Here is a 13,847-nt window from a genome sequence, read left to right as displayed (position 1 = left end):
TATAGCCACGCCCTCTTCCCCGGGTGGCCAGCCAATCAAAAAGAAGAGACTCGCAAGACACGCCCCCGAGCTCTAGCCTGCCTGGTAACGCCAGCAGTGAACAAAAAAATGAAGGCAAAAAAAATGGGGGCTTGTGTTGAAAAGCAGACCCCCCGCAGATGTGGAAATGTACAGAGACTTGCCTAGGCATGTTGGGAACATATTAAAGCAAATCTTTTGTGTTTTAACTGAGAAGCGAGGACATTGAATGAGTGTAAAACGCTATTTGCTTAAGCTGGTAGGGCATACTGTATGGCTGCAAAGGCATGACATCACCTGTTTTTGCTCCTAAAGCATTACATCACATTTTTTCTGCTGCAGAGCATCGAAAACAACACTGCAGCAGCAGCAGCTTTGTAAAAAGACAATAAAACGCTCTGTTTAACAAATACGCACGACATAACAGCTTCTTTGTTTTCAGCAAATACCATATGTACTATAGGCTATAGACTTATTTTGTGTTATTCATTTTTATAACCTTTATTTGCATCCTTTGTTTAAATGTGACTGTAGGAATAAGTGTATAGTCCAAAGAGGTGTAAAGTTGCTCATTAATATTGCACTCCAAGGTGGAAGTAACTTTTGTAACCTCAATGCATGACTTGAATTGCTGCAGCTGCCTTTGGCAGTCCTTGTACTTTGTACAGTTTAGTACAGTACTTTTGCCACTTCTTCTCTATATGCCACACTTTCAGTCCAGTTATCGTAAAGCTAGCCTATAGAGAATGAAAGATGACTATAAAGATTCTGAGAGATTTTTTAAATACAATATTAATGATGCAATAGTGCAGTGGTTGCAATCTTTTTGCACCAAGTATCACCTAAAAATGTCCAACTCTTCAAATACTACCATGCTCAAAAACATTATACTAAAGAAGGATAGCATAATAGGACTCTGAAAAGTTTAGAGACAGTTTTAAATTAGGTATAGTTAGTATTATTGCAAGTCACTGTTATATTACGTACAGTTTGACCATTATCTTCTTCAATTAAAAAAAAAACTGTTTATAATAACAAGGATGAATAATGATTGAATTACAATTTATTACAGTTTGGTTAAATAAAATTGAACTTTCAGTGGTATCAAAAAGTATCTGAACCTTTTTGGAATTTCTCACATTTCTGCATAAAATCTCCATCATATGTGATCTGATCTTTGGCAAAATCACACAGATGAGAAAACAGTGTTTGCTTTAACTAAAACCACCCTAACATTTATAGGTTTTCATATTTGAATGAGGATAGCATGCGAACAATGGCAGAAGGGGGAAAATAAGTAAGTGAACCATCACATTTAATATTTTGTGCCCCCCCTTTGTCAGCAATAACTTCAACCACACGCTTCCTGCAGCCGCAGATCAGTTTTGCAAATCGATCAGGACTAATCTTGGCCCATTCTTCTCTACAAAACTGCTGTAGTTCAGTCAGATTCCTGGGACGTCTGGCATGAATCGCTGTCTTTAGGTCATGCCACAGCATCTCAATGAGGTTCAAGTCCGGACTTTGACTTCGCCACTCTAGAATGTGTATTTTGGTCTTCCGAAACCATTCTGAAGTTGATTATACTTCTGTGTTTTGGATCATTGTTTTGTTGCAGTATCCATCCTCTTTTTAGCTTCAACTGTCTAACAGACAGCCTCAGGTTTTCCTGCAAAACATCCTGAAAAACCTTTGAATTCGTTAATGATTGCAAGTTGTCCAGGCCTTGAGGCAGCAAAACAGCCCCAAATCATGATGCTCCCTCTGAGGTGTTGATGTCGGTGAGCTGTTCCATTTTTCCTCAACAAATGAAGTTGTATGTTACTCCCAATCAATTCAATATTGGTTTCATCATTCCACAAAATATTTTGCCAAAACATCTGTAGAGTGTCCAAGTGCCTTTTTGCGAACATTAAACGAGCAACCATGTTTTTTAGACAACAGTGGCTTCCTCTGTGGAGTCCTCCCATTAACACCATTCTTGGCCATAGTTTTACATATAGTTGATGTGTGCACAGAGATATTGGATTGTGGCAGTGATTTGTGTAAGTCTTTAGCAGACACTCTAGGGTTCTTTTTTTTACCTCTCTGAGTATTCTGCACTGAACTTTTGGTGTCATCTTTGGGGAACAGCCACTCCTCCGGAGAGAAGCAACAGTGCCAATCTCTCTCCATTTGTAGACAACTTCTCTAACTGTCAATGATGAACATCCAGACTTTAAGAGATGGTTTTGTGTCCTTTCCCAGCTTTATACAAATCAACAATCCTTGATCACAGGTCTTCAGACAGCTCTTTTCACCGAGTCATCAGACAATGCTTCACATCAAGACAATCCTTAGAAGGTGTGTGTTTTATAGTGGTCAGGGGAGCTTTAAACCACTCATCAGTGATTGGGCACACCCCTGACTTAAAATGTCTGGTAAAAATTGGTTTAAATTGCTCTTTAAGTCTCCTTTGGCAGAGGGTTCACTTACTTATTTGTCCCCCTTCTTTCATTGTTTGCATGCTATCCTCATTAAAATATGAAAACTTATAAATTTTTGGGTGGTTTTAGTTAAAGCAGGCACTGTATTTTCATCTGTGTGATTTTGACAAAAATCACCTCATAATTTGTACCACTGTAAATACAAGTTTAAAACATTTTTTTTTCTTGATTTGCTGCAAATATATTGTACTACAACGTGAAATACAACTCAGTAGTACTTTAGGCAAGGCAAGGCAATTTTATTTGTCTACCACAATTCAACACGAGGTAATTCGGTGCTTTGCATCACATGGAAATCCAAAAACACAAATAAAATGAGACATGAAAATCACATTTTAAGCAATTTTTTTTTTAATGTACCACTTGTGTCCCACACACAATAACCACCAAGGGCATAGGTTCGCATAGGGACAGTAGGGACATAACACTACCAACTTCTCAGGATGCTCAAAATATCCCAACCAACTTTTAAGCAACCTTATTTGTTTTATATAATGAGTTCCATTATACATGTAGCTACCGGTAATTTACATTGTCTTCACATATGTTGTAAGGCTAGAATTGACCCTACCACTATTAAGTGAATTATTTTTATTATGTTCAGACTTACATTAACCCCTTTTCACCTGCTGAATGTGCCGGTCCATTTTTCCCCTTCAAATGCACGTTTGATTGGTTGATGACTTGCATTCATTTAAAAAATATTATTCATTTTCTACATTACCATAATTTTCGCACTATGAGGCGCATCTGACTGTAAGCCGCCACCCATCAAATGTGACACGAAAATGGCATTTGTTCATAGATAAGCCGCACTGGACTATAAGTCGCAGCTGTCCTCACTGTATTGTGGGATATTTACACCAAAAGATATTCACTGGTAACACTTTATTTGACAGCGGCCTCCAAAGGCCCTAATAAGACCAGATGAACCACCATGAAGTTTTGAACCGATTAGCTGCAAAGCTTCAAGAAGCTTCATGGCGAGATAGTGTAAAGCGCTTTGAGCGCCTTGAAAGGTGGAAAAGCGCTATATAAGTATAACACCATTTACCATTTACCATTCATTTGGCCATCATTGTTCTCTTGGGTGAGACGGTCAACCTCTGCTGCCACCTGCTGTCAACACTGTTGTGGTCCAACATGCCTCCGTGCATGCATTGCAGTGCTACAGATGTAAATAACAGTTAAAATTCATGTTCTAAGCTAATTATTTCTTCAGTTACTGTTCAAGTTGTATTATTAACTGCTAGTTATGGAAATTGGTAAAACTTTATTTGACAGTGGTGCCATAAGACTGTCATAAGACCATCATGATTACACCATGACACTGCCATGAGCATTAATGAATGCTTATGACAGACATCATTTTGCGTTATACGGCAAATTATCTGACTTTTGAATGGATGAAAAAGATTCGAGCTGGGCATAAATGGAGTTAGTGACATAATTTGCCGGATGACACTTAATGACATGTGTCATAAGCATTCATTAATGCACATGACAGCGTCATGTCATAATTATGACAGACTTAATCATGACAGTCTTATGACGCTGCTGTCAAATAAAGTATTATCAATCAACCCAAATCTACAAATAAGCGACACTGGACTATAAGCCGCAGGATTCAAAACGAGGGAAAAAAGTAGTGGCTTATAGTCCGAAAAGTACTATTATTTTTTTAAATTTATTTAAAAAATATTTGCAGCCTATACAGACATTTTTCCAGATAATCATACATTAATCCAAGGGTGCAGTTTTGCACAGGGACAGTAGGGACATAACACTACCAACATTTCAGGATGCTCAAATTGTCCCCACCAACTTTTAAACAACCTTATTTGCATTATATAATGATATAGGTCATTTAGATAGTCTTCCCATATGTTAAAAGGATAGAATTGACCCTACCATTATTAAGTGAATTATTTTTCTGATGTTCAGACCTTACAATTACCCTTTTTCACTTGCTGAATGTACCGGTCCATTTTTTCCCCCTCAAACGCACGTTTGACTAACTGATGACTTGCATTTAGTTAAAATGTATTTATTTATTTTCTACATTATTTAATAAAAAATATTAATCAGACTATTAATCATGTGCGCTCCATTTTTATTTATTTTTTGTTATGCTCTGACTAAAAGGTTTTTTTCAGTTATATTTATTTATTTAGACAATGTTGAGTGGTCTAAAGAAAAATATTTATTTTTTGCATTCCTTGATAGTTAAGAGATTATTAACAAGGGTGTATTTATTGTGTATGTTAATATAATTTATGTTCAAATATTGCAATTTAAATTTGCTAATAAAATCCAGACATTTATTCTGGAAGTTTTCAAAATATTTTTTGTGTAGTTTTTGAAAACAAGGGTTTGAATTGAACGGTGTATCCCCTGGACCAATACACAGGAAAGTTAGTACAAGTCAATACAGATATATTTTGCATTGATCATTTAGCCTATCAATTAATTAGGTTCAAATTCGTGAGAAATATAGCTTTGAACCCCATTCACCCAATCTGTTTGGTCTTATTAATGTCCCGTCCCGAGTAAATGTGTACATGCAGGTTATGCTGTTATATTGTCCCTATCAATGTTGAGACCAAACCTACGCCCTTGATAAATACTAATCAGTTTAGTTTTCGTCAACGACGACAATCACGAAAATATATCATAAATGAACACTTTTTTCATGACGATAACGAGATGATAACGAGCTAAAAATGTGTTTTGTGAGACCAAAAGATACCTGTACAAATGCCAGTTTTCGTCTGACGAAACGAGTACGAGATGAAAATGCGCCATAGTTTCCGTCACATGTTCACAATGTGTCACTTTTTATGTGTAGTTAGCCTGCATCTAGCAGTGTCTGGTTGTGTCACTTGTAACTAGGGATGGAAATGTTGACAAATTTTCCTGCCGACTAGTCTCAGATTTTATTTGAGACTAGTCGACAAGTCTATAAGCAAGAAAACTCGCAATTTAATACACATTTTGATTAAAAGTAAAATGCAAATCGCCAACAGGCGACCATGTTTTCGTCTGCAGCATCAAAACACTGCCAGACGCTGCTGACATTCTTGCTAGATAGCGTCCTCATCTTCAGACTTAGGTCTGTGCTAAATGATCATCACACACTAAATGTAACTCGTAGCTTTAGCACAGGGTTAGGCTAATGCTAACGGCTAGCGTTCTCTTAAGTTCTCGCACAATTTTTTTTAATTTTTTTTTTTTACATGCAGTTGGTGGCATCCAGGTGGGTATAATGCATTGAAAATGTACTGTTTTCCTCCTGAATGTGTATTATCACCAAATTGGCATTGTCTTTATAGACGCTACAATATGTGCTAGTTTGTCAATGTTCATTCGAAACAGTTGGAAAACTTTATTCATTCATTTTTGTAGTATTTTTTTCATTTATTTTACAGACGAAAACGTTTTTAGTGAACGTCGACTAAAACTAGACGAAATTAGTCTTGAGTTTTCACCAACGAAAACTAGATAAAAACAAACGGTCGAAAACACTCAGGTGACTTGAAGTTCTGCTCTGGGACCCCCGATTTGGCCAACTTTAAAAATTGTCCGATATGCATGTGTGATACTACATTGGAAAGCTTAAAATCTCTATTTTCTGAGGGAAGAAAAATTTTGAATAGCAGGGTATTTTGAAAAAAACAAAAAATTTTTAAACAGCAAAACCCTATCTAGAGGTGAGAGCATGCGAGAGCAGAATAATAGACGCCATGACTTTAACGAGATGTTATCGCGTACTTACCTTGTTTCGATCCAAAAACTCTATGTAGCATGTATCACTGAGTGTCAAGACACAACTGTGAATGGCCACAGCGAGATTTTGGGGGGATTTTATGGGTGAAATATGGTAATAAAACAAGGGTCGCGATGCAGAAATCGCAGAGATCAAAGAGTAGTCGAGATTTTTATTTTCATATATTTACCCTTTTAATTTTTCTTTGTTTGGATCGATTATTTATCATCTAAAATATCGGAGAAAATGGGACAGTAACAAAAAAAATACAATTAAGCGATAGTTATGAGGTAGCTAGCTGTGACTTTTTTACAGACATTTTTTCATTGTGACGTAATTTGTTTAAAAGTTTAAAATATGCGAGTGAATAATTTTTTAAAGTATTTTTTTTTTTAACCAAATATTAGACATCAGTTAATGATTCTAAGCTAGAAATGACAGACATTTTGAATAATAAATATAATTAATTACCTTCGATTTATGGCTGGGTTGAAACAAAAGCGGTTGTGCAATGTCTGTAAACGGGGGTTTCCAGGGTAAAACGGACAAATCAAAAATAGTTCGGAGGCTAAATGCGCCATGAATCTGCTATTGCAGAATATAGACATATTGTTCCATCAAACACAACAGTCGTTTTGGCTTAAAATACAGCAGTTTCTTTTAAAGAGGAGTGAAAGACCAGAAACTGCTTTTTCAGTCTTGGCTGTGTTTTCCGCCAAACACATTTTGAGATGACTAAGATGACAATTATGAGGGCTGCAAAAAACAACACTGCTACTAATATTGTAAATGTGAAAGTTCACATGTGCAAAAGTTAATACCATAGAAAGCTAGTATAAGCAGCTAAGTCAGATGCTATTCAAATATAGGGCGGAAAACACTTAGGTGACTTGAAGTTCCGCTTTGAGAACCCCAATTTGTCCAAATTTTAAAATTGTCCGATATGCATGTGTGATACATCATTGGAAGGCTTAAAATGTCAATTTTCAGGGGGAAGAAAAATTTTGAACAGGAGGGCATTAAAAAAAAATTTTTTTTAATTAAACAGCAAAACCCTAACTGGAGGTGAGAGCATGTGAGAGCAGAATTAAAGACGCCATGATTTTAACAAGATATTATCGCGTACTTACCTCGTTTCGAACCAAAAACTCCATGTAGCATGTATCATCGAGTGTCAAGACACAGATGTGAATGGCTACATCTGGATTTTGGGGGGGATTTTATGGGTGAAACATGGTAATATAGCGAGGGCCGCGATGCAGAATTCGCAGACATCAAGGGGTGGTCGAGATTTCCATTTTCATATACTTACCCTTTGAAACTTTTTTTTTTTCAATTTTTCTTTGTTTAGATCGATTATTTATCACCTAAAATATTGGGGAAAATTCGACGGTAACGCAAAAAATACAATTAAGCGGTAGTTATGAGGTAGATATCCGTGACTTTTTTACAGACGCCAACTTTTTCATTGTGACGTAATTTGTTTAAAAGTTTAAAATATGCGAGTGATTTTTTTTTATTTTTTAAACTAGATATTAGACATCAATGAATGATTCTAAGCTAAAAATGACAGACATTTCGAATAATAAATCCGATTACTTACCTTCTTTTTATGGCTAGGTTGAAACAATAGCGGTTGCGCGACGTCTAAACAGGGGTTTCCAAGGTTAAACAAACAAATAAAATATAGTTTGGGGACTTAAATCTGCTATGGCAGCATATGGACATATTGTTCCATCAGACACAATAGTTGTTTTGTTCTAAAATACAGCAGTTTATTTTAAAGAGGGATACAAGAGCAGAAACTGCTTTTTCAGCCTTGTCTGTGTTTTCCGCCATAGTTAAATGCTATCTACTATTACAATCTGCAGTAATTGTCTATCTAATAATTAGATTAGACATTGGTAGAAGCTTTTCCTCATGCTTCTATTTGTAAATGTGGATGCCTGTCTGTCTGTCCGTCTGTCTGCCTTTCCATCCTAAAAGACAGGGTGCTCCATCTCAGTCTGTACCACTGGTATTGCATCAGCCACCAGCTGACTAGCAAATAACATGTTTTGCTTCTTCTCTAAAAGATGACACTAGCAGCTGATTTGTTTGTTATGTGTTACGCAGCACGGTGGTCAAGTGGTACGCATGTCTGCCTCGGATGTCTAAGGTTCAAGTTTCGAGCGACCCTTGCGGCCCTTCAGTGTGACGTTTGTAATTGACCCCGGTGTTAACGTGGAAAAAGTCATTCATTCATCGAAGATATAAAATTTTCCATTGCTGAGTGCTTGTTTGTCAGTGTGTGCCCTGTGATTGACTGGTCGGCTAGTATGAAGATGGAAGTCGTGCATGCAAGGTGTTAGGTTGCAAAAGAGGAAGTTGTTTGCATGGTGTACGTGAGTGTGTAGAAGTTGGGAACTGTACTTCGGTGGGTACACGTGAGTGGGAGTGGCAGTTGAAACAAGACAAACACCACAAAGCACACTGTGTCCCAATATGGAGGGAGGAGGTTGGGCTATGTCTTACAGTGCGATGTAGACAGCCCACTGGCAACCCCCCAAGATAATGTAGGTCAATCTTTTACTAGAATTTTTTATCATATTTATTGCTTTTTTTTCTTATCGTTTTTTTCCTACTTGACTGTTTTTTAACCATTTGGTGTCCCTATTCATGTTTACATTGTTTGCGTGTATTATTCAATGTTTTCACATGAATTTTGACAGAATATTTTTAAATAGTTTTTACTTTTAGAATTTGACTCGAAACCTTTATTCTTGCATGAATACTTTTATCCTGACACCTCGTGACTGCATTTTACACACTTACGGACAGTGGTATGAAAACCCTACCACTGTACAGTGGTTTGAAAAAGTATCTGAACCTTTTGGAATTTCTCACATTTCTGCATAAAATCACCATCAAATGTGATCTGATCTTTGTCAAAATAACACAGATGAAAAAAACAGTGTCTGCTTTAACTAAAACCACTCAAACATTAATAGGTTTTCATATTTTGATGAGGATAGTATGCAAACAATGATAGAAGCGGGAAAAATAAGTAAGTGAACCATCACATTTAATATTTTGTGTCCTGCCCTTTAGCAGCAATAACTTCAACCAGACGCTTCCTCTAGCTGCAGATCAGTCTGGCACATCAATCAGGACTAATCTTGGCTCATTCGTCTCTACAAAACTGCTTCAGTCAGATTCCTGGGATGTCTGGCATGAATCGCTGTATTTAGGTCATGCCACAGCATCTCAATGGGGTTCAAGTCTGGACTTTGACTTGGCAATTCCAGAACGTGCATTTTGTTCTTCTGAAACCATTCTTGATTTACTTCTGTGTTTTGGATCATTGTCTTGTTGCACCATCCATCCTCTTTTTAGCTTCAACTGTCTGATACCTTTTGAATTCATTAATGATTGCAAGTTGTCCAGGCCCTGAAATAGCAAAACAACCTCAAATCATGATGCTCCCTCCACCATGCGTCACGGTGGGGATGAGATGTTTATGTTGGTTAGCTGTTCCATTCTTCCTCCATGCATGATGTTGTGTGTTACTCCCCAAACAATTCAACTTTGGCTTCATCAGTCCACAAAATATTTTGCCAAAACTTCTGTGGCGTGTCCAAGTGCCTTTTTGCGAACATCAAACGAGCATCAATGTTTTGTTTTGTTTTTTAGACAGAAGTGGCTTCCTCTGTGGAGTCCCCCTATGAACACCATTCTTGGCCATAGTTATACATATAGTTGATGTGTGCACAGAGATATTGGACTGTGATAGTGATTTTACAAGTCTTTAGCAGACACTCTAGGGTTCTTTTTTACCTCTCTGAGTATTCTGCGCCAAACTCTTGGTGTCATCTTTGGTGGACGGCCTCTCCTTGGGAGAAAAGCAACAGTGCCAAACTCTCTCCACTTGTAGACAACCTCTCTGACTGTCGATTGATGAACATCCAGAATCTTGTTTTTGTTCTGGTTTTGTATCCTTTCCCAGCCTCATACAAATTAACAATCCTTGATCGCAGGTTTTCAGACAGCTCTTTTGACCGAGCCATGATGCACATCAAGACAATTCTTATCAGGTGTGTGTTTTATAGTGGGCAGGACAGCTTTAAACCACGCATCAGGGATTGGGCACACACCTGACTTCAATTGACTTCAATTGACTTCAATTGCTCTTTAAGTCTCCTTAGGCAGAGGGTTCACTTACTTATTTTCCTAAAGCACTTTGAATTGGCTTGTGTTGAATTGTGCTATATAAATAAATTTGCCTTGCCTTGCCTTCTGTCATTGTTTGCATGCTATCATTAAAAACTGAATTATGAATACATTAAAATATGAAAACCTATAAGTGTTTGGCTGATTTTAGCTAAAGCAGACAGACACTGTTTTACCTCACCGAATTACCTCGTGTTGAATTGTGGTATACAAATAAAATTGCCTTGGCTTGCCTAATGTACTACTGAGTTGTACTTCATGTTGTAGTACAATATATTTGCATCAAATCAAGAAAAAAAAATTGTTTTAAACTTTTATTTACAGTGGTATACAAAATGTGATCTGATCTTTGTCAAAATCACACAGATGAAAATACAGTGTCTGCTTTGACTAAAACCACCCAAACATTTATACGTTTTCAAATTTTAATGAGGATAGCATGCAAACAATGACAGAAGGGGGAAAAAATAAGTAAGTGAACCCTCTGCCTAAGGAGACTTAAAGAGCAATTGAAACCAATTTTTACCAAACATTTTATGTCAGGTGTGTGTCCAGTCACTGATGAGTGGTTTAAAGCTGCCCCGCCCACTATAAAACACACACCTGGTAGGAATTGTCTTGATGTGAAGCATTGTCTGATCTGCATCATGGCTCGGTGAAAAGAGCTGTCTGAAGACCTGTGATCAAGGATTGTTGATTTGTATGAAGCTGGGAAAGGATACAAAACCATCTCTAAAAGTCTGAATGTTCATCAATTGACAGTCAGACAAGTTGTCTACAAATGGAGCGTTTGGCACTGTTTCTTCTCTCCCGAGGAGTGGCTGTTCCCCAAAGATGACACCAAGAGTTCAGCGCAGAATACTCAGAGAGGTAAAAAAAGAACCCTAGAGTGTCAGCTAAAGACTTACACAAATCACTGGCACAGTCCAATATCTCATTGCACACATCAACTATATGTAAAACTATGGCCAAGAATGGTGTTCATGGGAGGACTCCACAGACGAAGCCACTGCTGTCTAAAAAAACATGGTTGTTTGGTTAATGTTTGCAAAAAGGCACTTGGACACTCTACAGACTTTTTGGCGAAAGATTTTGTGGACTGATGAAACCAAAATTAAATTGTTTGGGAGTAAGACACAACTTCATGTGTGGAGGAAAAATGGAACAGCTCACCAACATCAACACCTCATCCCCACCGTGAAGCACGATGGAGGGAGCATCATGATTTGGGGCTGTTTTACTGCCTCGGGGCCTGGACAACTTGCAATCATTAATGAATTCAGAAGATTTATCAGGCTGTTTTGCAGGAAAACCTGAGGCCGTCTGTCAGACAGTTGAAGCTAAAAAGAGGATGGATGCTGCAACAAGAAATGATCCAAAACACAGAAGTATAATAAACTTCAGAATGGTTTCAGAAGACCAAAATACACATTCTGGAGTGGCGAAGTCAAAATCCGGACTTGAACCTCATTGAGATGCTGTGGCATGGCCTGAAAACAGCGATTCATGCCAGACGTCCCAGGAATCTGACTGAACTACAGCAGTTTTGTAGAGAACAATGGGCCAAGATTAGTCCTGATCGATGTGCCAGACTGATCTGCGGCTACAGTTGGAGTAATTGCTGCCAATGGGGGAGCCAACAAAATACTAAATGTGATGGTTCACGTACTTATTTTCCCCCTCCTGCCATTGTTTGCATACTATCCTCATTAAAATATGAAAACCTATAAATGTATGGGTGGTTTTCGTTAAAGCACTGTTTTTCTATCTGTGTGATTTTGACAAAGATCAGATCACATTTGATGGTGATTTTAAGCAGAAATGTGAGAAATTCCAAAAGGTTCAGATACTATTTCATACCACTGCATCAGCATTTACATATTTTAATCATGTGTAGCTTTTTAATTACCACATCTACATTTGTATTTTCTATTACGTCTGCTTTTAAGTTTCCAAAGCATTTATATCTTGACTGGCATGAGGACACACATAGTATATTTATATTTTCAAATATATTACTTTTGAATATTTCATGGTCATTCATACTAATTTGCTACTCACAGTAGATATAGAAAGTCTACACACCCTTTTTCTAAGAACTTCCATGGCAATAAATGCAACACAGTGAGGATATCATCATTAAGTGGAGAAAATCTGGCACAAGAGTGACATTACCAAGAACTGGATGTCCCTCCAAAATAGATTAAAAAGAGAGAGAGGGAGAAGAAAACTAGCCAGTGATCTGCAAGGAGGCCAGGATGAAATGAGCGGCAGGAATTTCTAGCTAGTACTGGTTATATCGAACATGTGACTTCTTCATATGTCTGAGTTATGAGGTCGTCCAATTCATTTAAACTGGGAAGAATGCTCATCTTTCAGTGCCATTGACAGGGCTAGATGTCCAAACCATTTTGACTGGGAGGGCCGAATTAACGTTCTACTACTCTTTCTATCCGTGGTTCCCTTAAAATTAGAGATGTCCGATCACGTCATTTTCAAAGTATCGGAATCGGCAGAAAAATATCGGCCATGCCTTTTTTTAATATATATATATATATTTTTTTTTTAATTAAATCGTTTTTAATTGTATTTAATGTTACAGACATAATATGTTACACTTATCCAGAGTCTTTAGTTTAGGCTTAAGGTAGGGTTATCAAATGTATCCCAATAATGGCGGTAATTCATTTTTTAAAAAATGTATCACGTTAAAATATTTAATGCAATTAATGCATGCGCTGCACGACCCACTCACGCATTGTCGCACTCCATCTGTAATGGTGCCGTTTTGCCTATATATAGAGCTAAAAGGCAGTGTAAAATGAGTTGAGTGAATTTTGGCAGCCTTTGGAGCCTTATTTTAATTGGCTAAAGCCTTACAATCCCTCTCTCTACGACTAGAAATATCATGGGAAGCAAAGTGGGGAAGCAAGGTAGCAATTGATCTTTTTCTTAATACCTTATGTTATTTCTCAACGCAGAGAAGATATATCAATTTGTAGCACTACGCACAGTCATGGTTCCACTTCCCATCATGCATTTGGGCATGTCCTTCAGTATCATTTACTGAAAGCTCAACAAATACACTAGATGGCAATATTTAGTCACAATATACAAAGTCACAAGTCTTTCTATCCGTGGATCCCTCTCACAGAAAGAATGTTAATAATGTAAATGCCATCTTGAGGATTTATTGTCATAATAAACAAATACAGTACGTATGTACTGTATGTTGAATGTATATATTCGTCCGAGTTGTATTCATTTTTTTCTTAATGCATTGCCAAAATGTATATGATCGGGAAAAATTATCGGGAATGACTGGAATTGAATGATGAAGCAATCGGATCGGGAAATATCGGGATCGG

The sequence above is a fragment of the Corythoichthys intestinalis genome, chromosome 21 (genome assembly GCF_030265065.1).
Source record: "Corythoichthys intestinalis isolate RoL2023-P3 chromosome 21, ASM3026506v1, whole genome shotgun sequence".
In the NCBI taxonomy this organism is placed as follows: domain Eukaryota; kingdom Metazoa; phylum Chordata; class Actinopteri; order Syngnathiformes; family Syngnathidae; genus Corythoichthys; species Corythoichthys intestinalis.
This window is presented reverse-complemented; position numbering follows the sequence as displayed.